The sequence below is a fragment of the Nyctereutes procyonoides genome, unplaced genomic scaffold (assembly GCF_905146905.1).
Source record: "Nyctereutes procyonoides isolate TBG_1078 unplaced genomic scaffold, NYPRO_anot_genome, whole genome shotgun sequence".
Classification (NCBI taxonomy): Eukaryota; Metazoa; Chordata; class Mammalia; order Carnivora; family Canidae; genus Nyctereutes; species Nyctereutes procyonoides.
Genome location: NW_026575128.1, coordinates 2,690,421 through 2,713,542, shown reverse-complemented (window position 1 = coordinate 2,713,542; position 23,122 = coordinate 2,690,421). Strand labels below are relative to the sequence as shown.

At 44.7% G+C, this 23,122-nt stretch overlaps 1 long non-coding RNA gene across 1 annotated transcript; it reads right to left on the bottom strand.

The window, feature by feature from the left end:
* Positions 1–1,437: 1,437 nt before the first annotated feature.
* Positions 1,438–22,850, bottom strand: LOC129520835 (uncharacterized). Its single transcript, XR_008666682.1, has 3 exons — positions 22,702–22,850; positions 15,352–15,399; positions 1,438–1,594 (listed from the first exon to the last, which is right to left on the bottom strand). It is a non-coding gene; the product is annotated as an uncharacterized LOC129520835 (long non-coding RNA).
* Positions 22,851–23,122: the final 272 nt, after the last annotated feature.

The following is a 23,122-nucleotide window of genomic DNA, read 5'->3' as shown; positions in this document are numbered from 1 at the left end:
AGGGAGAGGGAGAAGCAGGCTCCCCGCTGAGCAGGACCTGGTATCATGACCTGAGCTGAAGGCTCAGATGCTTAACCAGATGAGCCACTCAGGCGCCCCAAATTTTTAAGTTTTCATCATAGAGATACTTTATGTTTGAGCAGAGACTGAGTGTGACTCATCATCTGTGCTCCCAAACTATAGATTTTTGGGTGAGCAAGTGACTGATCAGCGAATCAAGCCCCAGCTGGATCCACAGGCCGAGGTTTTCCTCAGGACCTTCCCTAACCACGTCCCTTCTCTCTCAGGGGCAGGGTCTCAGAACTTAATTTGGAGTAAATGCCTAAATCCTCTTACACCTGACCAAACACACCTGGTCAGTATTGTTGCTGTTGTTGATTGAATGAGTCTTGTTTTTTAATCCACTCTGTCACCCTATGTCTTTAAATTGGAGTGTTTAGTCCATTTACATTCGTAGTAATTATTGATAGGAATATATTTATTGCCATTTGATTACTCAGGTCATTAGTTTGGTGGCATTCCCCTCATGGAACCCTCCGATTCCTCCTCTCTCATTCATCATCTTTCAAAGCTCCTGACAGGAGAGGTTCATGCACCCCATGACATAACCGAAGCACAAGACCTATGGGGTCAAGCTCAGTTAGCAATTTCAGACAAGTCAGTGTAAGTGTGTACACCGAGACTGAGTGTGTATACTGGAGAATGTCTGGGACCATAGACATCAGAACAACAAAGACCTAAAAGCTACCTTGTCCAGCAAGGAGAGTGTGGGGGGGTTCCCAGCCATTTTACAAAGTATTTTCCTCCTTGCTGCTGTTTCCCCTCCCCCAAACCTGCATCAAGTTCTCAGCCAATCTCCCATCCCAACCTTTCCACTGGGACTTCTGGAACACTGGTTCAATGATCACCAAACTTTCTGACTGTTCTCAGTTTCTCAGACCGTGTTGACCACCTCCAAGCCTGGACCTCCACGTGATCCTCCCTGACAAGCTGCTTCCTGGCCACGTCGCAGATGGAGGCCTCCCATCCCTCGCGGTCAGGATGTGGGCTCAGTGTCCACATGATTTGTTTGTTTCTCCAGATATGTGCTTGTAGAAGCCCCTGCTCCCTCATGTGCCAACGGGGCCTATCACCTCTCCTCTTTGCCCTGGGTCACTTTTCCTTACTCACCAATGATTTGGGCCCCTGGGTCACATCTTGCCCTTCTCTCAGAGTCCTGGCACCTGGGGTTCTTCATCATCTTCTTGAATGACTCCTTAGCACCTCGGATTCCAGTGCCCTAACCACCTCATTTCTTCTTCTTCCTCCTTCTCCTCTTCTCAGTCTCCCTCCTCCTCCTCCTCTTCCTCCTCCTCACCCCCCTCCTCCTCCTCCTTCTTCTTCTCCTCCTTCTCCTCCTCCTCCTCCTCCTCCTCCTCCTTCTTCTTCTTCTTCTTCTTCTTCTTCTTCTTCTTCTCCTTCTCCTTCTCCTTCTCCTTCTCCTTCTAGAGACGGAGAGAGAGGCAGAGGGAAAGGGAGAGAGAAAGAATCCCATGCAGGCTCCACGTCCAGTGGATCTCAGGGTTCTGAGATCTCATAACCCTGAGATCATAACCTGAAACAAAACCAGGAGTCAGTCAGACACTCACCGGACTGAGCCATCCAGGCGCCCCTAACCACCTCATTTCTAGTGATTATCTCAACTCCACTTTGGCCATGTCCTCAAAGCCACCTCTGGGGCTTTGGTCTCACTTAGAAGTACTTCATCTCTGAAATATTAAAATCAATCAATCCCTGAGCCGCCATATAAGAAGTCTAACCATCTTGCTGGGGAGACTCCATGGAGAGAGAGGCCCAGCCGAGCCCGGCCTTCCAAGCTGTCCACACCAAACCACCAGGCATTTTTAACCTTCCAGACCAGATTGATCACCTGCTAATTACCACTGAGGGGCTGAACAAACACTATAAGGAACAGAAGAATTGCCCATCTAAGCCTTAATCCCTGATCCAAAAAAATTATGAGTTTTTTTTTAATTATGAGTTTTTAAAAAAGATTTTAAAATCTTTTTTCTTTTGAAATAATTATAAATTCATAGGGAACCTCAAAAATAGTACAAAAAGGTCCCATGTTTCCTGTACCCAATTTATCCCAATCACAGCCTTTTACATAACTATAGAGCCATGACGAAATCAGGAAGTCGGCAGCACCATCCCAGCACATCATGATTTCCAGCAAATATGTACTATGGATTTGGGTAGTAGTTTTGTACAGTTTGGTCAGTTATATATTCTAAATATGTAATTTCTAAGTGACTGTGAATGGTATTGTGTTTTAAATCTCTCATCCATGTGTTTGCTGCTAGTAGATATAAATACAATTGATTTTTGTACATTTGTATCCTGATAGCTTGTTGAATTCATTTCTAGCAGGTTTTGTTTGGGGGTAGATGTCAACATTTTTTTCTAGACAAACAACCATCTGCAAATAGAGACAGTTCTATTTTTTCCTTTCTTAGGCATATGTCTTGCATTTCTATTTCTTACTTTTTATTGCACTGGCTGGACCTTGCAGCACTGTGTCCAGTAGGAGTGGTGGAAGGGGACATAACTCTCTTTGTTCCTCATCTTAGGAGGCATGATGGTCAGTTTTGTGTCAACTTGGTTGGGCTATAGTTCTCTGTTAATTGAAACACTAATCTAACTGTTGCTGTGAAAGAACTTTTTGAAAAGATTTTATCTTTTTTTTAAAAATTTTTATTTATTTATGATAGTCACAGAGAGAGAGGCGCAGAGACATAGGCAGAGGGAGAAGCAGGCTCCATGCACCGGGAGCCCGATGTGGGATTCGATCCTGGGTCTCCAGGATCACGCCCTGGGCCAAAGGCAGGTGCCAAACCGCTGCGCCACCCAGGGATCCCTGAAAAGATTTTATCTGTAAGTAATATCCATGCCCAACATGGGTCTAGAACTTAGATCTCCAAGATCAAGAGTCATGGGCTTGACTGACTGAGCCAGCCAGGTGCCTCTGTGAAAATATTTTATAGATGTGATTAAAGCCCATTATAAGTTTTTTTTAAGAGAGAGTGGGGTGGCTGGGAGGGGCAGAGGGAGAGGGAGAGGGAAAGAATCCCAAGCAGACTCCACACTGAGGGTGAAGCCGACATGGGACTGGATCTCACGACCCTGAGATCACGACCTGCACCGAAATCAAGAGCTGGATGCTTAACGGACTGAACCCCCAGGTGCCCCATTAAGTTGTTTTTTTTTTTTTTTTCCCATTAAGTTGGTTTTAAGTGAAGGAGCTTATCCTAGGTACTCTGGATAGGCTGGCTGTAATCATTTGAAAAGTAGAACTGAGGGTTCCCTGAAGAAGAAATTTTGCCTGTGCATAGCAGCTTCAGCTCCTTCCTGAGAATTCCAGCCTGCTTTTCCTGGTGACCTGCCTTGTGGATTTGGGACTTGCCTTCCCAGCCCCCATGATTGTGTAAACCAGTTCCTTGCAATAAATCTCTTAATATATATCTCCTACTGATTCTTTTCCTCTTTTATTTTAAGATTTTATTTATTTGACAAGGAGAGAGAGAGAGAGAGAAAGAGCACAAGCAGGGGGAGCAGCAGGCAGAGGGAGAAGCAGACTCCCCACTGAGTAGGGAGTCTGATGAGGGACTTGATCCTAGGACCCTGGGGTCATGACCTGAACCGAAGGCAGAGGCTTAACCAACTGAGCCACCCAGGTGCCCCTGATTCTTTCCTTCTGGTTAAACCCTGAAGGATAAAGGAAGAAAGCATTTAGTTTTTCATTACTAAGTATAATGTTAACTGTACTTGGTTTTGTAGATAGTTTTTATCAAGTTGAGGAAGTTCTCTATTCCTAGTTTGCAGAGAGGTTTTTTTGTTTTGTTGTTTTTTAAATCATGAATGGGCGTTGAGTTTTGTCCAATGCTTCTTTTGCATCAATTGATATAACCATGTGATTTTTCTTCTTCAGTCTGTTAATATGGTGGATTACATTGATTTTTTTTTGGTTTGATTTTTTAATATCGACCTACCCTTGTATCTCCGGTATAAATCTCATTCAATCATCATGTATAATTTCTTAATATATTGGTGAATTTTATTTGCAAATATTTTGTTAGGGATTTGGTATCTGTAGTCATGAGGCAATTGGTGTATAGTTTTCTTTATTTTGTACTTTATTTATTTATTTGAGAGGGAGAGCATGAGCAGAGAGAGAGGGAGAAGCGGAGTGCCTGCTGAGCAGGGAGCTGATGCGGGGCTTGATCCCAGGACCCTGAGATTTTGACCTGAGCCAAAGGCAGACGCTTAACCGACTGAGCCACCCAGGTGCCCTGGGACCAAGCATATATTGATATCAACTCTACTAAGCATTTTGCTAGGGATCCTGTTTGTAGCCCCCTCTCAGAGATTCTTAACTCAAAACCTCCTTGAGCTTTTCTTTCATTTCTCTCCTTCCTTTACTTGCTTTCTCTCTTCCTCCCTCATTTCCTTCTTTCCTTCCTTCCTTATTCCCTCTCTTCTTTCTAAAGCATTTACTCAGGAGCACCTGAGTGGCTCAGTGGTTGCATGTCTGCCTTTGGCTCAGGTTATGACCCAGGGGTTCTGGGATTGAGTCCCGCATGGAGTTCCCCCCAGGGAGCCTGCTTCTCCCTCTGCCAGTGTCTCTGCTTCTTTCCCTGAGTCTCTCATGAATAAATAAAAATAAAATCTTTAAAGCATTTACTGAGCATTTCCTGTCCTCAGGCCCTGCTCTGTATACCAAAGAGGGTGTGATTATCTTTAGGTGGTCCTTAAAGATTCCACCTCTAAAAAGTCTTTCCAGACTCTACAAGTTGGAACAGCCCAGAGAATGTGACTGAAATTTATTTTTATTTTTATTTTTTTTCAGCATGGAGAAGGGGGTCTCTCCTAAGTTTATTGGGCAAGGGCTGACAGGAGGAGGGGCTGTATGAAATTTATTTTTTTAATGTTCCCTCCCACTAATATCTCCCGAGGACCTACTATATATCATGCCTATAGGGTGAGGAAATAATTAAATAATTGACATAATTATAAAAAAAAGGTAGCTAGGAACTGCTAATTACTGCAAAGATTTTATTTTATTTTTTTAAGAGTAAACTCTACACCAGTTTGGGGCTGGAACTTACAACCCTGAGATCAAGAGTTGCATGCTTCACGGACTGAACCAGCCAGGTGCCCCCAGGAACTACTAATTATTAACAATACGATTTATCATTTACATATTTGTATTATTATAATTATTGTATATTTCTAATCATACTTTTTGAGCACCTGCTCTATGACATACATAGTACTAGTCCGTTCTGTGCACTTTGTGGTTAAGGCCTCACAACCACTCAGTGAAGTAGGTCCTGTGATTAATCCCCATTTTATGTGAAGACGGAGGCTTAGAGGAGTAAGTGGTTTTCGCCAAGGGCACCCAGCTGTATTTCCACCATTTCATGGTAGGTACCAATAATGGGCATTTCCTGCCTTTTCCCGGGAAGATCACAGCGTAGGGCTGTGCAGGTTGGGCTCTGTGCAAACACAGATGACAGAGGGGCAACCCAGGTGGCTCAGCAGTTAGCCCCGCTTGCAGCACAGGGCAGAATCCTGGGGTCCTGGGATCCAGTCCCACGTCGGGGCTCCCTGCATGTAGCCTGCTTTGCTTATGTCCCTATCCACCCGCCCCCCCCCCGTCTAAATAAATAAATAAATAAATAAATAAATAAATAAATAAATAAACCTTAAAAAAAAAACCCAGATGACACCCAGCCCTTGCCACAAGCTTTTTTTTTTTTTTTTTTTTTGCAGATCCCGGCTCTTCTTCTTTTTTTAATTTATTTACTTATGATAGTCATACACACAGAGAGAGAGGCAGAGACACAGGCAGAGGGAGAAGCAGGCTCCATGCACCGGGAGCCCAAGATGTGGGATTCGATCCTGGGTCTCCAGGATCGCGCCCTGGGCCAAAGGCAGGCGCCAAACCGCTGCGCCACCCAGGGATCCCGGTCCCAGCTCTTCTTAGAGAATTCTTAGAATCTTCTATTTGACTTGAGGCCCAGGCCACTCCAGTGTACACTCCTCAGTCCTCTAATCTCTAACCTTCGAATCTCCTGCTCTTCTCTCCCAGCTCTGATGGGGGGGGGGACTGGGCATGGAGGGGAGAAGAGAAGACCGGGCCCCTGGGTTTCCCCCCATCACCCCCCCACCCCCTGGACGTCAGGCCGTCTGGTACTTTGGCGCCACCTAGCGGGTCTCTGCTGCAGCAACACGGCCGGCAACCGGGCCAAGGGGAGTACTTGAGTACTTTCTCCGGGAGGAAAATCCTTGCGGAGATGAAAAGGGGAGAGAAGATACAACACAGTGGGAACTCAACGAGGGAGAGATCGTGGCTTTGGGGGAAGTAGAGCTTAGAGTCTGCATTCAGCTAGACTCGGCTCCTGTATGGACTGCATGCTAGTTGTGTGACCCTGCGCAAGGCACTTCAGTCCCCGGAGCCTCAGTTTCCCCATTTGGGAGACGGGGAGAACACCGATGCCTCTTGATGCCCAGGACGGTGCCAAGCAAGCTTTGGACCTTTACTTTAGGCAGAGGGAACTTTGTAAGCAAAGGCGGGGACCAGGGCTGGTGTTCAGAGCACAGGGTAGGTGACCTGATGCCCCTTCCCTGCGAGTCCCTCCCTGGAAGGGAACCTGCTGCCCATTCTAGGCTGAGCTGCGGCCCCAAGCAGGTCTGCTCCCTCGGATCTGGCCACTCTGCTGGGGCCGCAGGTGCCAACCACTGGGCTTTCTCGGTGCCCTGCCGTGTTGCCGGACTGTGGCCCTGGCTTCCACGAGCTATGTGCTCGGGTTTCCTCCCACCTCTCTGGCTGTTCCTTCTGCAGCCCGTGGGGGTTTCCTTGTGCTGCACGCCCTTGCTCACCTTCTTCCTCCCCATGTGCTTCCTGGGACACCTGCCCCCTCCTGTGGCTTCAGCTATCACCTGTGCGCTTCCCACCTTGTTTTCCGCAGCCCGGCCTGCGCAGCTGCCTCTCGGATGTTCCACCGGCTGGGGGTATGTTCAAAATGAAATTATCTGCTGGCTCCCAAGCCCACAGCCAGCGGTGTAGGCCTCTGCCCCGTTGCTCCTGCCAAAAATATGGGTGTCGGCCTTGACTCTGCCCAGGTTCCTCCCCTGGTTTTATCACCACGCTCCAGTCCCGGTACTCAAATATGTTTATCTAATCCTTCCACCTGTCCCCATCCCCCACCCCATCCCCTACACCCCCACCCCTCCAACCGCCTCATCCCCGACACCATCCTCTTTTGCTTGGATTATTACAATCGCCTCTGAATTTGACTCTTGGCTTCAGTTTTACCCTTTGCTTCTTGTGTTCCCTTCTGGAGGCTCTAGGGGAGGGCCCATTTCCTAACATCTTTACTATTTATTTATTTATAAAATATTTTATTTATACATTCATGAGACATACACACACACAGAGGCAGAGACACAGACAGAGGGAGAAGCAGGCTCCATGCAGGGAGCCCGATGTGGGACTGGATCCTGGGTCTCCAGGATCACGCCCTGGGTGGAAGGCAGATCCTAAACCACCAAGCCACCCAGGGATCCCACATCTTTGCCTTTTAGAAGGTTCCCTCATTCCTTGATTTATGACTCCCTTCTTCCATCTTCGAAGGCAGAAAGAAGACTTACACCTCTCTGACCATTCTTCTTTGGTCAGATGTCCCTCTACTGCTCTCTTCTGTTTTCTTCTTCCACTTTGAAGGACCCTTATGTTTTCATTGGATCCACTCAGATAATCCAGGATAATCTCTCCATTGCAAGATCCTTAACTTAATTATATCTACCAAGACCCTCTTGCCTTGTAATCTAACAAATAAATTCCCAGGTTTTTGGGGCTACAGTGTGGACGTCTTTGGAGGGCTCCTATTGTGCCTGCCACAGTCTTCTCTCTGACCTCCAAATATTTATGTCTCGCTACATGCAAAATATACTTACCTCATTCGGGATAGTTCCCCAAAGTGCCTCAAGTCTCAGCCCATTATTATTATTATTATTATTATTATTATTGTTTAAGTCTCAGCCCATTAAAGTATCAACTCAAAGTCCAAAATCTCAGTCTCATCAGCTCACATTCCTGTGTCTCATCATCCCTATCATCTCTATTAGGTATCAGATGAGACTCGGTGTAATCTATGTTGGGGTGGAGCTGTTTTCCCTCTGTGGACCCATGGAACCAGAAAACAAGTTCTTTGCTCCCAGAGTAGAAGGTCGGGATTGACATGGTCACAGTTACAGACATTCCTGTGAAAAAAGAGGGAAAAAATGGAAGAAATAAAGGAGTCGTGGGTCCCATGTAATTTCAAAATGAAATTACAAATTCCATTAAGCATCAAGGCGTAGGGATAATACTCTGGCTCAAGGCTCAGCCCTGTGAGTCAGTCATTCTTTTCTTTCTCATGCAAGACAACACCTGCTTTCAGTAGGGCCGTTTTATCAGCCTCTTTCCTGCCTGCAGAATTTTGGGAGCCCCGCAGCCTTCTTTCATTTCAGACTTTGTCTCTCTCCATCTGGGTTCCACTGTGTCTCCTGGTGTGAAAGTCTCAAGAACCTTGTGGGGCTCTCGTGTAGGTCTCAGATTTTTGCTCCCTTCGGCTAGAGGCTCATTCATAGATGCTCCCTGGATAATTCAGTTTCTATTTTTGGCTTCTGTCGAGACAGCAGATGTGATCTATGAGTCACACACTAAGTCTCTTCAAAAGGCCTTTTACGAGGCACCAGGGTGGCTCAGCGGTTGAGCATCTGACCGCCTTGGGCTCAGGGTGTGATCCCGGGTCCTGGGATCAAGTCCCACATCGGGCTCCCTGCAGGGAGCCTGCTTCTCCCTCTGCCTGTGTCTCTGCCTCTCTCTGTGTGTCTCTCATGAATAAATAAATAAAATCTTTTTTTTTTTAAAAAAAGGCCTTTTACATGGTGACCAAATACTTGGACTTTTGGATCTTTCGGAGATATTCACAAAAGGTTGTCTGGTCACACCCTCAGCTTTTTCTCCAAAAGTACACTTTTCCTTTTCTTCTTTTTAAAAGATTTTATTTTATTTTTATTATTTTTAAAAAGATTTTATTTATTTATTCATGAGAGACAGAGAGAGAGAGAGAGGCAGAGACACAGGCAGAGGGAGAAGCAGACTCCCTGCAGGGAACCGGAGGTGGGACCGGATCCCCAGTCTCCAGGATCACGCCCTGGGCCGAAGGCAGGCGCCCAACCCCTGAGCCACTCAGGGATCCCCAAAAAGCACACTTTTCCTGATACTGAATCTTTTCGTTTTTATATCATTTGCAATCCAGATCGGCTGAGAATTGCTCCGCATCATCAAGCCCTGGTTCGAGTTGGTTTGACTGTTTCTTCTTGGTGGATCTGTGTCCCCTGTCTTTAAGGCAAGCGGCAGGAAGGAGCCAGGCCACATCCTTCAACGCTTTGCTTGGAAATCTCGGTGACATACTGTAGTTCATTGTTTATAAGTTCTGCTTTCCACACACCTGCAGGCCATGCGATTCGAGGCCTCTTGCGACTGTGGACCGAGTTTTTTTTTTTTAAGATTTATTTATTTGTTCATGATAGACAGAGAGAGAGAGAGAGAGAGAGAGAGAGAGGCAGAGACACAGGCAGAGGGAGAAGCAGGCCCCACACCAGGAGCCCGACGTGGGACTCGATCCAGGGACTCCAGGATGGCACCCTGGGCCAAAGGCAGGCGCTAAACCGCTGAGCCACCCAGGGATATCCTGGACCGAGTTTCTGACCTGCGTTCTTTGTTTCCTTCTTAGCTCTCCCGGCAGCACCTGTAACATCCATCCTCACACCCAGGCTGTGCCCACGGCACGGGCGGCCTCAGGGGTGGCTTATGCTTTCTCCTCCATGCCCCTCACTTCTGAGTCTACACTGGCAGAGTCGTTAACATCCTTATATATTTTTTAAAGACTTTATTCATGTGACATAGAGACAGAGAGAGAGAGAGAGAGAGAGAGAGAGAGAGAGCACAAGCAGGAGCAGCAGGCCAAGGGGGAGGAGGAAGCAGGTTCCCTGCTAAGCAGGGGGCCCGATGCAGGACTTGATCCCAAGACCCCAGGATCATGACCTGAGCTGAAGGCAGACGCCCAACGGACTGAGCACCCCCCCAGGCTCCCCAATAACATCCTTACCGCTACTAAGTCAGTTCAGGGCAGTCTAGGCCAGGTGTTAGTTTCCTGTGGCTCCTGTACCAAACGACCACACCCTTAGTGGCTTAAAGGGATACAAATGTGGTAGCTCAGAGTCCTGTAGGTCAGAAGTCCAACCCTGGGATAAAATCACCATGTGAGCAGGTCGGCCTTCTTTTCTGGAGACTCTAGGGAGGTCTATTTCCTTCCTCTTTCTACCTGCTAAAGGCTTTCGCATCCCCTGGCTTGTGGCCCCTTCATCTCTGAAGCCAGCAACAATAGATCTTTCTTTCTTTCTTTATCTTTTTTTTTTTAAGATTTTATTTATTTATTCTTGCGAGACAGAGAGAGAGAGAGAGAGGGAGAAGCAGGCTCCATGCAGGGAGCCCGACATGGGACTTGATCCTGGGTCCCCAGGATCACGCCCTGGGCTGGAGGCGGCCCTAAGCCGCTAAGCCACCTGGGCTGCCCACGATAGATCCTTCTGACCGTTTCTTCCAGCACAAAGTCCCCTCTGCCTCCCTCTTCTTCCTCCCTTGTCCATTTTCACGGATGCTTGTGGTTGAGCCCAGCAGGTTCATCCAGGACCGGCTCCTCCTCTGGATCCTCACTTTAATCGCACCTGCGATGTCCTTCCTGCCGGCTCATGTCATGTAGTCGCAGGTCCCCGGGATTGGGACGCAGATACCTGGAGGGAACATTGTTCTGCCTCCCACACCCTCCAAAAGTTAACCCATGTGGTCTCTCCCAAGGGACTCGGTCATGTTTGTCTCCTGCTTGAAATTCTTCAAGGGCTCCGCATGGACTTGGGGTACAGACCAAGTTCCTACATCAGCTGATCTAGAAGGACCTTTGTGATCGTTCCTGCTGGAAGACACTGCCTCTCGCCTTCCCTCCCTCCGGCCTCAAGCGCCCGGCCTTGCAGCCACGCTGCCTCCTGGCAGCCGCACAGTTTCCACGAAGCCATCAAGCTCCCGGTTCGGCTAGCTCACACTTACTGTTCTTCGGGTCAAGTGGAGGCATCATCCTTTTCCAGAAGCCATCCCTGGGTTGTCCGCCCCTGCCACATGCTCCAGCACCCCCCCCCCATCAGAATGCATCGTGTGGCATTGGCATGACTGTGGACTTCTCAGCTCCCCTAGTAGACTGCGAGGGCCATGAGGGCAGGGCTGTGTCCTTGGTGGCCAGCCAAGGTCCCCTGTGAGACAGGCTCCTCATGAGTGTTTGCTCTGGCAAGTAATGGGCATGATTCCTTCCAGCTCACACCTTCTGTTCTGCGAGCTCTCACTGCAGGATGTGCTCGAGGATTTTGGCAGAGGTGTTTAAGGCAATCATCAAGCTAGTGGGAGCCACCCGAGCTGCGAATGGGGGTGGGGTGAGAGGGCTGAGCGGTGGGCAGGGCCACTGACAACTGTGCAGGTGTCAGCTGATTCCCAGGTCTGGAGCCAACACTTCAACTACACCATCACCCTCCAGATTAGTCCAGGAGGAGTTTCCTTTCCATTAATGGAAAGGAACTTGAAAAGGTTGACACTTATTTGCTTTGATGTCTATTGTTGTTTGTAAAAAAAAAAAAAAAATAGGGACGCCTGGATGTCTCAGCGGTTGGTTGCCACCCTTTGGTTCAGGTCATGATCCCAGGATCCGGGATCAAGTCCCGCATCGGGGTTCCTGCAAGAAGCCTGCTCCTCCCTCTGCCTGTGTCTCTGCCTCTCTCTCTCAGTCTGTGTCTCTCATGGATAAATAAATACATCTTTACAAGAAACCAAAAATAGTAAATAGCATTCAGACTCCCATCTCTTAAAAATGTCCCCTCTGTGTCTCTCTTGAGTGGTTTCTACAAACACAAGCACACACATGCACACACACGCAGGCACCTGTGCACAATTTACTTTTCTTCAATATGTCAAGATATCACGAATGTCTTTCCTAATAAGTGCATAAAAATTTCCCTTCTTTTTAAAAACCTGCATCTATTATGTATAACAGCATAATGTTAAAGCCACATCCCACTAATGAAGGACATTGATATTGCCTCCAATCTTTTGCAGTTACCCATGTGCTTTCCCGTATCCAAATCTTAGTAGTGGTCCCTCCCCAACCAAATTCAAGTTCATTTCGCTCAGCTTCTCCCCTCACTTTGCCACTATCTTGCCTCCTACCCAAAATTCTGTCCTGTCCCAGGCGTTGTACTTCAGGATCAGGAACAGGTGGAGAGATGGGGCAGGAGGAAAGGAAGAGAACAGAAAGTTAGAGGCTTGCATTTGGTGGTTTGGCCAGGGAAAGGACCAGTGTCCTTGGAAGTTAGGGAGAGGTATGGTCACAGCTTACAGAGAAGCTTATCACTCTTTGAGAGACACAAGCTTGCCATTCTTCTCTTTTGTAAAAGATTTTACTTATGTATTCATGAGAGACACACAGAGAGAGGCAGAGACACAGGCAGAGGGAGAAGCAGACTCCATGCAGGGAGCCCAATGGCGGGGACTTGATCCTGGGACCCCAGGATCACACCCTGGGCCAAAGGCAGATGCTCAACCGCTGAGCCACCCAGGGATCCCCTTATCATTCTTCTCTACTGCCACTTAATTTTGATGGCTAAACATCTTTGAATGTGACTCCATGTGGAGACTGGGCTGCCAGGAGTCCCGGAATGTGTTAGGATCACACAAGCAATGCTACAGTGAATGCCACTGGATATGCTTCTTCTGGTGCCTCTGCTGTTATTTCTGGGGGATCAATCTCTAGGAGAGGAGTTGATTGGTCCAATAGTATGTGCATTGAAAATCCACTCCAAAAATGTTTCAAACTACTTTCAAGAGGTTTGGAACCAATTTCTACTCCTGCTACAGTTTATGAGCCTGGCCATTTCTCTACACCCTCATCAACTCTAGTTCTTGTCTATCATTTACGAGTGAGCTACTGTGATAGAAAAAACGTGCAAGAGCCAAGTAACTTCTTTCATTATTAGGGAGATTGTGCAAGGCATTTTGATTGCACCATTTTGACCTAGTTGAGTTTTTCACCCTGTATTTATGAGTATAAATGTTTTTTTTTAGTATAAATGTTTTAACCAGAATCATACCAAGTGCTTTATAGACCTAATGCCTTCAACATGTCTAGTGTCCAGTGAGTTGCCTAAAGCTGCACGAGAAGCAGGTAGGTTTAGAAATCAGCATTCTTGATAAATTAACCAAAGAGATAAAAGACTTATTCTCTGGAAACTAAAGCACTGATGAAAGAAATTGAAGATGACACAAAGAAATGGAAAGACTTCCATGCTCATGGATTTGGAGAACAAATATTGTTAAAATGTATATACTCTCCAAAGCAATCTACACTTAAAAAAATGTGTTATTTATTTATTTATTTATTTATTTATTTATTTATTTATTTATTTGAAAGACACAGAGAGAGAACAAGTACGACCCAGGGAGGAGAAGAGGGAGGAGGACAAGCAGATTCTATGTTGAGTGTGAAGCCTGACTTGGAGCTTGATCTCACCATCCTGACACTATGACCTGAGCTAAAATCAAGAGTCAACTGCTTAGCCAACTGAGCCACCCAGGTGCCCCAGGTGCCCCAGCAATCTATACATTTAATGTAATCCCTATCAAAATACCAACAGCATTTTTCACAGGACCAGGACAAATAATCCTAAAATTTGTGTGGAACCACAAAAGACTCCAAATAGCCAAAGCAACCTTGAAAAAGAACAAAACAGGAGGCATCACAATCCTAGATTGCAAGATGTACTACAGAATTGTAGAAATTAAAACAGTATGGCACTGGCACAAAAATAGACACATAGATCAACAGAACAAAAGAAACAACCCATAAATAAGCCCATGATTATATGGACAATTAATCTATGACAAAGGAATGCAATGGGAAAAAGAAAGTTCCTTTAAGTGGTATTGGAAATACTGGACAGCTACATGCAAAAGAATGAAACTGGACCACTTTTCTACACCATACACAAAAATAAACTAAACATGGATTATAGACCTAAATGTGAAACCTGAAACTATAAAAATCCTAGAAGAGAGCACAGGCAGTAATTTCCCTGACATTGGCTGTAGCAACATATTTCTAGATATGTCTCCTGAAGCAAGGGAAACAAAAGCAAAAATAAACTTTTGGAGCCACACCAAAATAAAAAGCTTCTGCACAGCGAAGGAAACAATTGGCAAAACTAAAAGACAACCGCCTGAATGGGAAAAGTTGTTTGTAAATGACATATCAGGTAAAGGGTTAGTATCTAAAGTATATGAAAACTGTATACAGCTCAACACCAAAAAACCCAAATAATCCAACTAAAAAAAATGGGCAGAAGACATGAGCAAATATTTTTCCAAAGAAGACATGTGGATGGCCAACACACACATGAAAAGATGCTCGACATCACTCATCAACAAGGGAATGCAAATCAAAGCCACCATGAGATACCAACCCACACTGGTCAAAATGGCTGAAATCAGCAACACAAAAAACAACTGATGGTGAAGATTTGGAGAAGGCACCTTTGTGCACTGTTGGTGGGAATGCAAACTGGTGCAGGCACTGGAAAACAGTATGGAGATTCCTCAAAAAGTTAGAAATAGAACTACCATTTGATCTGGTGATTCTACTGCCCAAAGAATATGAAAACACTAATTTGAAAAGATATAGGCCCCCCCCTATGTTTATTGCAGCATTATTTACAATAGTCAACATATGGAGTCAACAGGTGTCCATTGATAAATGAACTGATAAAGAAGATGTGGTATACATAAATACACGTACACATACAGGATGGGGAGGCAGGAGTACGCAATGGGATAAAGAAAGTCTCTTTTGTCATATGTGTGTGTGTGTGTGTATGTGTGTGTGTATACACACACAATGGAATATTACTCAGCCATAAAAAGGAACGAAATCTTGCCTTTTACAATGACATGGGTGGATCTAGAGAGTATAATGCTAAGTGAAATAAGCCAGAGAAAGACAAATACCATATGATTTCACTCACGGGGAATTTAAGGTAGAAAACACACAAAGAAAAAGAGACAAACCAAAAGCCAGACTCATAACTATAGACAACAAACTGGTGGTTATCAGAGCAGGGGTAGGTAGGAGGGTGGGGGAAATAGGTGATGGGGATTAAGTGTACACTTACCGTGATGAGAACTGATGAATAGAATTGTGGAATCATTACATTGCACACCTGAAATTAATATAATACTGTATGTTAATTATACTGGAATTAAAATGTTAAAAAAGAAAGAAATCAGCTTCCTTGAATCTCAGTTGTGAACTATTTCTACCGGGCCATGTACCCCCACCCCCAGCAGGAAGCAGCTGGTGGAGAACAGAACACCCCAGTTTACAAAGTGGGCATACGTCATGATCTTTTTTTTAGGTTCTGAGTTTTAAATCTCTCTGAAAGAACCAGTCATTTCTCTGTTCTACTGTATCCTATTACTTATTCATCCTATAAGCTTTTTTTAGAGTGCTCGGTACTGAGCCTGCTACAGTGAAAGTGATGTTTCAGCTGCACTGTGTAGATGGGCAGAAACACCTGGATGTTTCCTTGAATGTCTAGGGCAGAATATTAATTTGGCAGCCCTTAAGTCAATAGTCCTTAAATATTTATTCAAAATTTATTTAGCGGAGAGGATGAATACTATATAAATAAAGGTTGGAGAAGAAAGCCTTATGGGGGATGTATTCTCTTTCTTTCTCATTATATCCTAAGCAATTCAGCTCTGGCCCCAGACTTGCAAAACAAAAGTTGTGCTATTGACTAGACTCATCCATCCTTTTTAGAAGTTGGTTGCAGGGTGCCTGGGTGGGTCAGTTGGTTAAGCACCTGCTTTTGGCTTAGGTTGTGATCTCCGGGCTCTGGGATCAAGACCCACATCAGGCTCCCTGCTCAGTGGGGAGCCTGCTTCTCCCTCTCCCCTGCCCCTCCTCCTGCTCATGCTTCTCTCTCAAAGAAATAAAAAAAATTATCAAAAATAAAGTTGTTTGCATCACCTTCAGGGGTTTCTTGAGCAAAGCCTTGGAGTCTCAGCACTCCATTCCCACCCAACAGTTATACACATTCTTGAGAGGAGTTTGACTTTTTTAAAAAAATACAATCAACCCTTATGTTTCTAGGGTTTCCTCTCATGATTTGGGTTCTAGATCTGAGTGGGAGCTGGCCAAAGGCAGAGGAGGGATGAAGTGGGGATGAGGGGTGTGGAGTAAGGTGTGATCTTCCAGGCAGGGGGAACAGCAAATGGAGGCCCAGAGGGGAGGAGAATCCTGACTTTTAGAAGAACTGAAATTATAAAAATTATAAAATTATTAAAAAAAAAGAAGAACTGAAATTGTATCTGGTTGGAGGGCAGAAGGAGAGAAAAGTGTGAAGTCAAAGTTTCTTCCTCCTCTTATAGATCATATTAGAAAAATAGTCTTCAGACCTGGTATTTTTCTATATGTTATACTTTTCAAATCATTTTTTAATAAGATTTTATTTATTTTATTTTATATAGAGAGAGCACAAGCAGGGACAGAGGGAGTGGGAGAGGCAGGCTTTCCACTGAGCAAGGAGCCTGATGTGGGGCTTGATCCCAGGACCCTGGGATCATGACCTGAGCTGAAGGCAGACACTTAACCAACTGAGCCACCCCGGTGCCCCTCAAATCATTTTTGTATCTATCTGTGGTGTCCACCAGAGTATGCATGAGGAGTTAAACAATGGGACCCATGCAACTGATTTCCCTGCCCTAACCTCCCACCTCTACAGAAATACGTTACTCAACTAGCCTCTGTTCACAAAACTGTGAATAAATCTGTGAAGAAAGTTACAATACATAATTCTTTTTTTTTTACAATACATAATTCTTTATGGATTTTGGGGATCATTTCCTTTGGAGTCATTTCCTTCCTAGTGCTAGAAGCACAGACCCTAGAGCACAGGGTCTGTTCTTTTTCTTCTTCCCCTTCCCCTTCCCCTTCCCCTTCCCCTTCCCCTTCCCCTTCCCCTTCCCCTTCCCCTTCCCCTTCCCCTTCCCCTTCTTCTTCTTCTTCTTCTTCTTCTTCTTCTTCTTCTTCTTCTTCTTCTTCTTCTTCTTCTTCTTCAGGTATTTAATATACCACTGGTGGTTTTCCAGAAAAAAAAATTAAACCAATTCAAACTTCCAACAGCACTTAGTGAAAATATATAGTTCCCTATATCCTTAACAACACTGGGTATTATAATTAAACTTCTTTTGCTGACTTGATGTATTTCTTCCAATAAGGCTAAATATTTTTCTTATGTCTATTCACCATTTATACTCTTTCTGTGAATTGCCTTCAGCTAACTAACTCTTTATCTTTCTTTTGGAAGGCTTTTTTATTTGTAGTGTAGTAGGATCCTAACCCTCTGCCAATTTGTGGTGCATATTTTCCCAGCTTGTTGGTTGCTTTTAAATATACTTTTTGATTTTTTAACATATAGATTTAAATTTTTTGTACATGTGAATTCTTTTATGTTTTTGTGCTTAGGAAACTCTGTGGTGGTAACCTCTAGAAAGTTACCTTTTACGGATGGATTCTGGTATGTTTCCAATTTTTCAGTATTATAGTGCTTAAAGAATATCCTTGCATTCAGCTATAATTACTGCTTAAGGATAAATTCCTGAAACTGGAATCATCATGATAGGATATGCACTATTCTGAGACATCTAATATATATATTTCTGAATTGTTCCCAGGATTGGGAGGTTGGGTTAATAAGTCACATACCCCTCCTCCCAGCCATATACAGTATTACTGGTTTTCAACCCCTAGCCCAAATGAGGGTATCATAATTTTAAAAGTTTTGCCAACATAACAGATGAAACTGAATTTGATTATTCCAGTAATTTGTATTTCTTTCTGGTGAGAGGAAAGTTTTTTCATATTTATTGATCATTTTGTTTTTCTTTAATCAAAGCACTTGCTCATATCGCCTACCCTGTTTTTCTATTGGGACTTTCAATTTATTAAATTCTCTCACAATTGCATTTCTGTAAAATTTTCTGAGATTACTATTTCTGCTTTTTGTGGTCGATGTTGCTGCTATGTTATTTACTGCAAAGACTTTTATGACTTCAGTGATAGGGTGAAGGTCAAAATAGCCCTGCTGTTTATAATTAATAATTAATAATAAAGATAGGCACCACTTGTTAAACACCCTACAATATTCCAGATACGTCTCATATATTATCTCAAATTTTTATAACAGCTCTTATTTTTTTAAAAGATTCTAGTTATTTATTTGAGAGACAGAGAGCATCGGAACAGGAGGAGGGGCAGAGGGAGAGGGAGGGGGAGAAGCAGACTCCCCGCTCAGCTGGGATCCCAGGGGGATCTCAGGATAGGGGCTGGATTCTAGGATAGGATCACAACCTGAGCCGAAGGCTGATGCTTTAACCATCTGAGCCACCCAGGTGCCCCCATAACCACCCTTAATTCCATGCTAAAGACAGGAGCCTGAGGCATATAGAGGTTAAGTATCTTGTCTGAGGTCACTCAGTGAATAAGTGGAGAGCTCTTTACTATTTCTAATCCTCATGTTATTTTCTCTGCAGTCCAAGCACCCTTTCCTCATCCTTTCTAAGGTCACTTACCGGAGCACCTTTCCCAATGTGGCAGCTCATAGGCGGCTGTTGGAAATGACAGAGGGCTGGTAAGTCAGAAAGAAGACAAGCATTGTCTCCAACCATTCCATAGAGTCAAGATTGGTGGAGTGGGCTCTCCAGCCCTCTAAAAGGCTGTGAGGGTGAATTTCCCTCTCGTGAGGAGGGGCAGGTAGGTGGCCATGGGATGCTCATCTCAAAAAGCCGTGGAATGGTAGCCCAGCTAGGTGCTCTGAATTCAGTGAACGCAACACACGATGAAGCCAATGGTTGGACATCATTAGTACCAGAGACCAGGCCAGGTGAGCCAGCAGAGAAATCACTGGTTTCTCCAGCCATGACCTTCAGCAGACACCCAAACAGAACCTCAGAGTGCCTGTGCCTCAGAGTGCAAGGCTCAGATCGGACCCGTCACACGGTGTTGGAGATTAGCAAAGGTTACAAAGGTCAGTGTCCCTACTCAAGGACACTGTAAGAGCATGACCGGAAGAGGTCCAGGAATCAGTGAGGACTTTGGGACAAGAGGAAACTGGGCTGACATGTCTCTTTCTGGGAAGAAATAAAGCCAAGAGGAAGACAGTATCATTGGTGCAAAACTGAATTTGTGTGGTGGTTTGCAAATCTGGACCACTTCCTGTTCAGGCACTAGTTGTGTCATATGTTTGGGTAAGTAGGGCCCTGTAAGCTGGGTCGAGGGAAGTTCCTACCTAATCAAGGGTGCTAACTGTTGAGGTCTGTTGAGTTTACTTGGGTGAATATTTTCAGTGTGTGATACTTAAAGGGCCAAGAACATAAAGTCTTCTTAAACTCGGGGATTAATCCAAAAGAACCAAAATAACACCACGGGGGAGCAGGTTTGGTCACATGAAGAACATTTCTGTGTCCTTTTCTAAAACAAACATTTTTAAAGCTCTGTTGTTCGTTTTGATTTTTGTAAAGTGATTTCTTTTTGAGTCAAGAAAAATGAGTGATACTATTTGGCCCCACCATGCTTGCCCACTTATTAAAATAATGATCATGAGCCTCCAGGGTTGAGACTTCTAAGACTCAAGGTGGGGAGCAGGTCCATTGATCTTACTTTTTACCAGGAATCACAGGGGCAAATCATAGGCAAATTCCTTTGCATTAATTCCACCCCTGCCCCCCTGCCCTTGGAAAAATCCACACCTGTTCCACTTTCTGGTGCCTTCCTGGGGTGCCATCCTGGAGCACCCTAGCTGTGATGGAAAGCTGGTAGATCTCTCTTCACAGATATCCCATGTCTTCCTTTCTCCTTGTATGGGAATGGTGACATGACTGAGAGGTTTTTGGAGAGAGAAGGACCTCTGTGACTGGCAAGTGTTTCTCCCATGTTTGAGGAGAACCTGCCCCTCTCTTGGCACTTGTTGGAGATTGTCCATTGCGGACATTGCACAGAAAAAGGTTCTGGATGGGAAAATGGAATCCTGGGTCTAGTCAGAACTTTATCCTTTTCCAGTTAACCTGGATCTAGAAACCAGAGTCTGAATGTATTCTGGTGATTAAAAAAAATGTTAATGACTAATTCCTTGACTCCTGAGAGAAGCGATTCCTAAATTAGTCTGGGTTACACATGTAGCACCCACTCCTCAGAAAAGTACACATACCCACACAGCCATGAAACTTGTCAGATCGTTGCAGAGCCTTGACAAAGTGCCAAAGTCCATTTGTGGCTCTAGGTAAAGATGCTCTCCAAGCTTTAGTGGTACCAGGAGAAAGGTGGAGTCCAACCTCCTCAGCACAGCACACAGGGCCCTTTGTGATCTGACCCCTGCCCTTCTCCAGCTTTTCCTGATGCTCACCACCTGCATCCTCTCTAACAACTTGTGGTTCTTCTTTTTTACTTCTGCATGCTAATCTCCCTGCCTGGAATCTTCTCTCTGGCTGCCTGGAAACCGTGATGAACGCTATGAAGGCAGAGTGAAGCACTTCTTTTCTTGTGTGATGTGTACCCACTCAGGACATTTTGCTGGGCTGTTTGGCCAATGGTATCAAAGTAGCCACAATGTCAAATCTCCATGTTAAAGTGTAGGAAGTTTGCTGTAAGCTGCTGGGGCAGGATGGGTTTCTCTGTTCTCTCTTGTTCTTTCCCCCACTCATTTCTGATGGAAAGTGGTTCCTTTAACATAATGAATTATGATCAGAGCCACTGTTCCATGAGAGGCAGATGACAGTAAGAATGAGATTTCTATGTCTTCAATTCTCCCAGCTGAAGAATTTGGAAGTTCTAAGCCTACTTTTGCAGATAAGTGTTAGGATCTTTTGCCGCTTTCCGAGGTGGGAGTCAGGAGTGATGGTATCTGTGGTCCTGACCACCAAAGGCACTGTGGCAGGCGTTGTTTTCCGGCTGGCCCCAGCCATTCCCAGCCCTTTCTCTCCTGCTGCCTCCCCCCAGAGGGGCTGGAAAGCTAGGTCCATACTTTCCCAGCTGCCTTCATAGTTAGGTGTTGAGCCATGAAATCTAGTTCTGGCCCAGGAGTTCTAACGGAAATGTCTTTTGGGACTTTCTAGGAAACATTTTAATTCTTGATAAGAGGAACAGCCATACTGGAGACATTCCTTTTTCCTCCTTTTTGCCTTCAAAGATATTGTGATGTCTGGAACTGTGGCAACTATTTTGTGACCCTGAGGTGATTTGCATGCACGGTGGTTCTCAAACTTGAGAGTGTATCAGCAGCACCCAGAGGGCTACTTAAAATATAAGTGTTATATTTTAAGTTTTATAGTATAAATTTTATATAGCCTCCCTCCCAGACTTCTGACTCCTAGGTCTGGAGCAGGGCTGGGAATTTGCATTTCTAACAAATTTCCAGGTGATGCTGATGCTATTGGGCTGGGAACACACTTTAAGATCCACTGAACAAGGGGATCCCTGGGTGGCTCAGCAGCTTGGCACCTGCCTTGGGCCCAAGGCGTGATCCTGGGGTTCTGGGATCGAGTCCCACACCGGGCTCCCTGCATGGAGCCTGCTTCTCCCTCTGCCTGTGTCTCTGCCTCTCTCTCTCTCTGTGTCTCTCATGAGTAAATAAATAAAATCTTAAAAAAAAAAGATCTACTGAACATGGATGAAAATTCCACAGGCTGATGATGGCAAATAGGGTGCTAGAGTCTAAATGCTGACGGCCTTGTCAGGGAGCTGAATAAATGTATATAATTGCTCTGCCTCTGTATTTCTTGTTCTGTTGATATTTGTTTAGTTGGGTTTTCTTATAATGTACATTCAAAAGCATTCTGAACTTACAGAGAGCTGGGCACTGTGGAACAGGCAAAAGGAGAAAAAAATCTAGATGAGTGCCCATTCAAGGCCAATCTGGAATGGAATAAAAACTGCCTCGACTGGAAATATTTTGAAATATCTCTTAGCATCAGTGAGTGTTGATATACTAAGGTTATGGGGTTTTGAAAAGTATTAGGTTAATTAATTTTTTTTAATCAAAAATTTGTACATAGCTAAAAAGTCAAGTAGTTATACAAGGCTTATAATGACACATGATAATGCCCTGGCCCACCCTTACCCTCTACCCCTCACTGATCCCTACTCCTCTCAACTTTTGCAATGTTTCTTCTAGAATTTATGAATTTACCTAAACGACATGATTATAAGACCATTATATACCCTTTCATCTCTGTTTATTCACTTCCTGCTATGGAAGATAAGAATTTAGACTTCTTTATATATCCTCCCTCCTTTCCATGCCATAAACTTCTTCTCCCACATTTTCCCAATATAGTTAGGTAACAATGTTTTGTTAAATTAATGCTCAATACCTGTGATATAATGACTAACTAGTACTGACAGATGAACTCTGATTACATTTCTTTTCTGGTTAGGCTTTCTTCCCCTTGCAGTCAATACTCACCCCATTTTTTATTTGCTTCATCTTCTATGAATCTCTGATTAATCCATCCATTCATCCTCTGACAGAAGAGAACTTCCTTTTAGTTCCAACACATCAGCTCATCTATACGTTTCCTTTTTCCTGGCTCTGTCCTGTTCCAAAGTTTCTGTCCTCTGGCTCCAATCTGGAGTAGGCATTCTGCAAAATCATCACCCTGGAATTCCCCTTCACCAGCACACTGGGAATGACCTTTGTCTTTTTCCTGTGCTAAATGCTCTGTTTTCTGGACTTGGTGTTTTCCCTTTTCTTGGTTTATTCGGTCATTTTTGACAAAACAAGCAGGGGAGGTGACCTGATTAGAGTTCCAAGAGGAAACTTATGGCCGATGCAAAAGAGGCAGTTGAAGAGAGTTTAAGGAAAGGATATTTATTTATTTATTTAT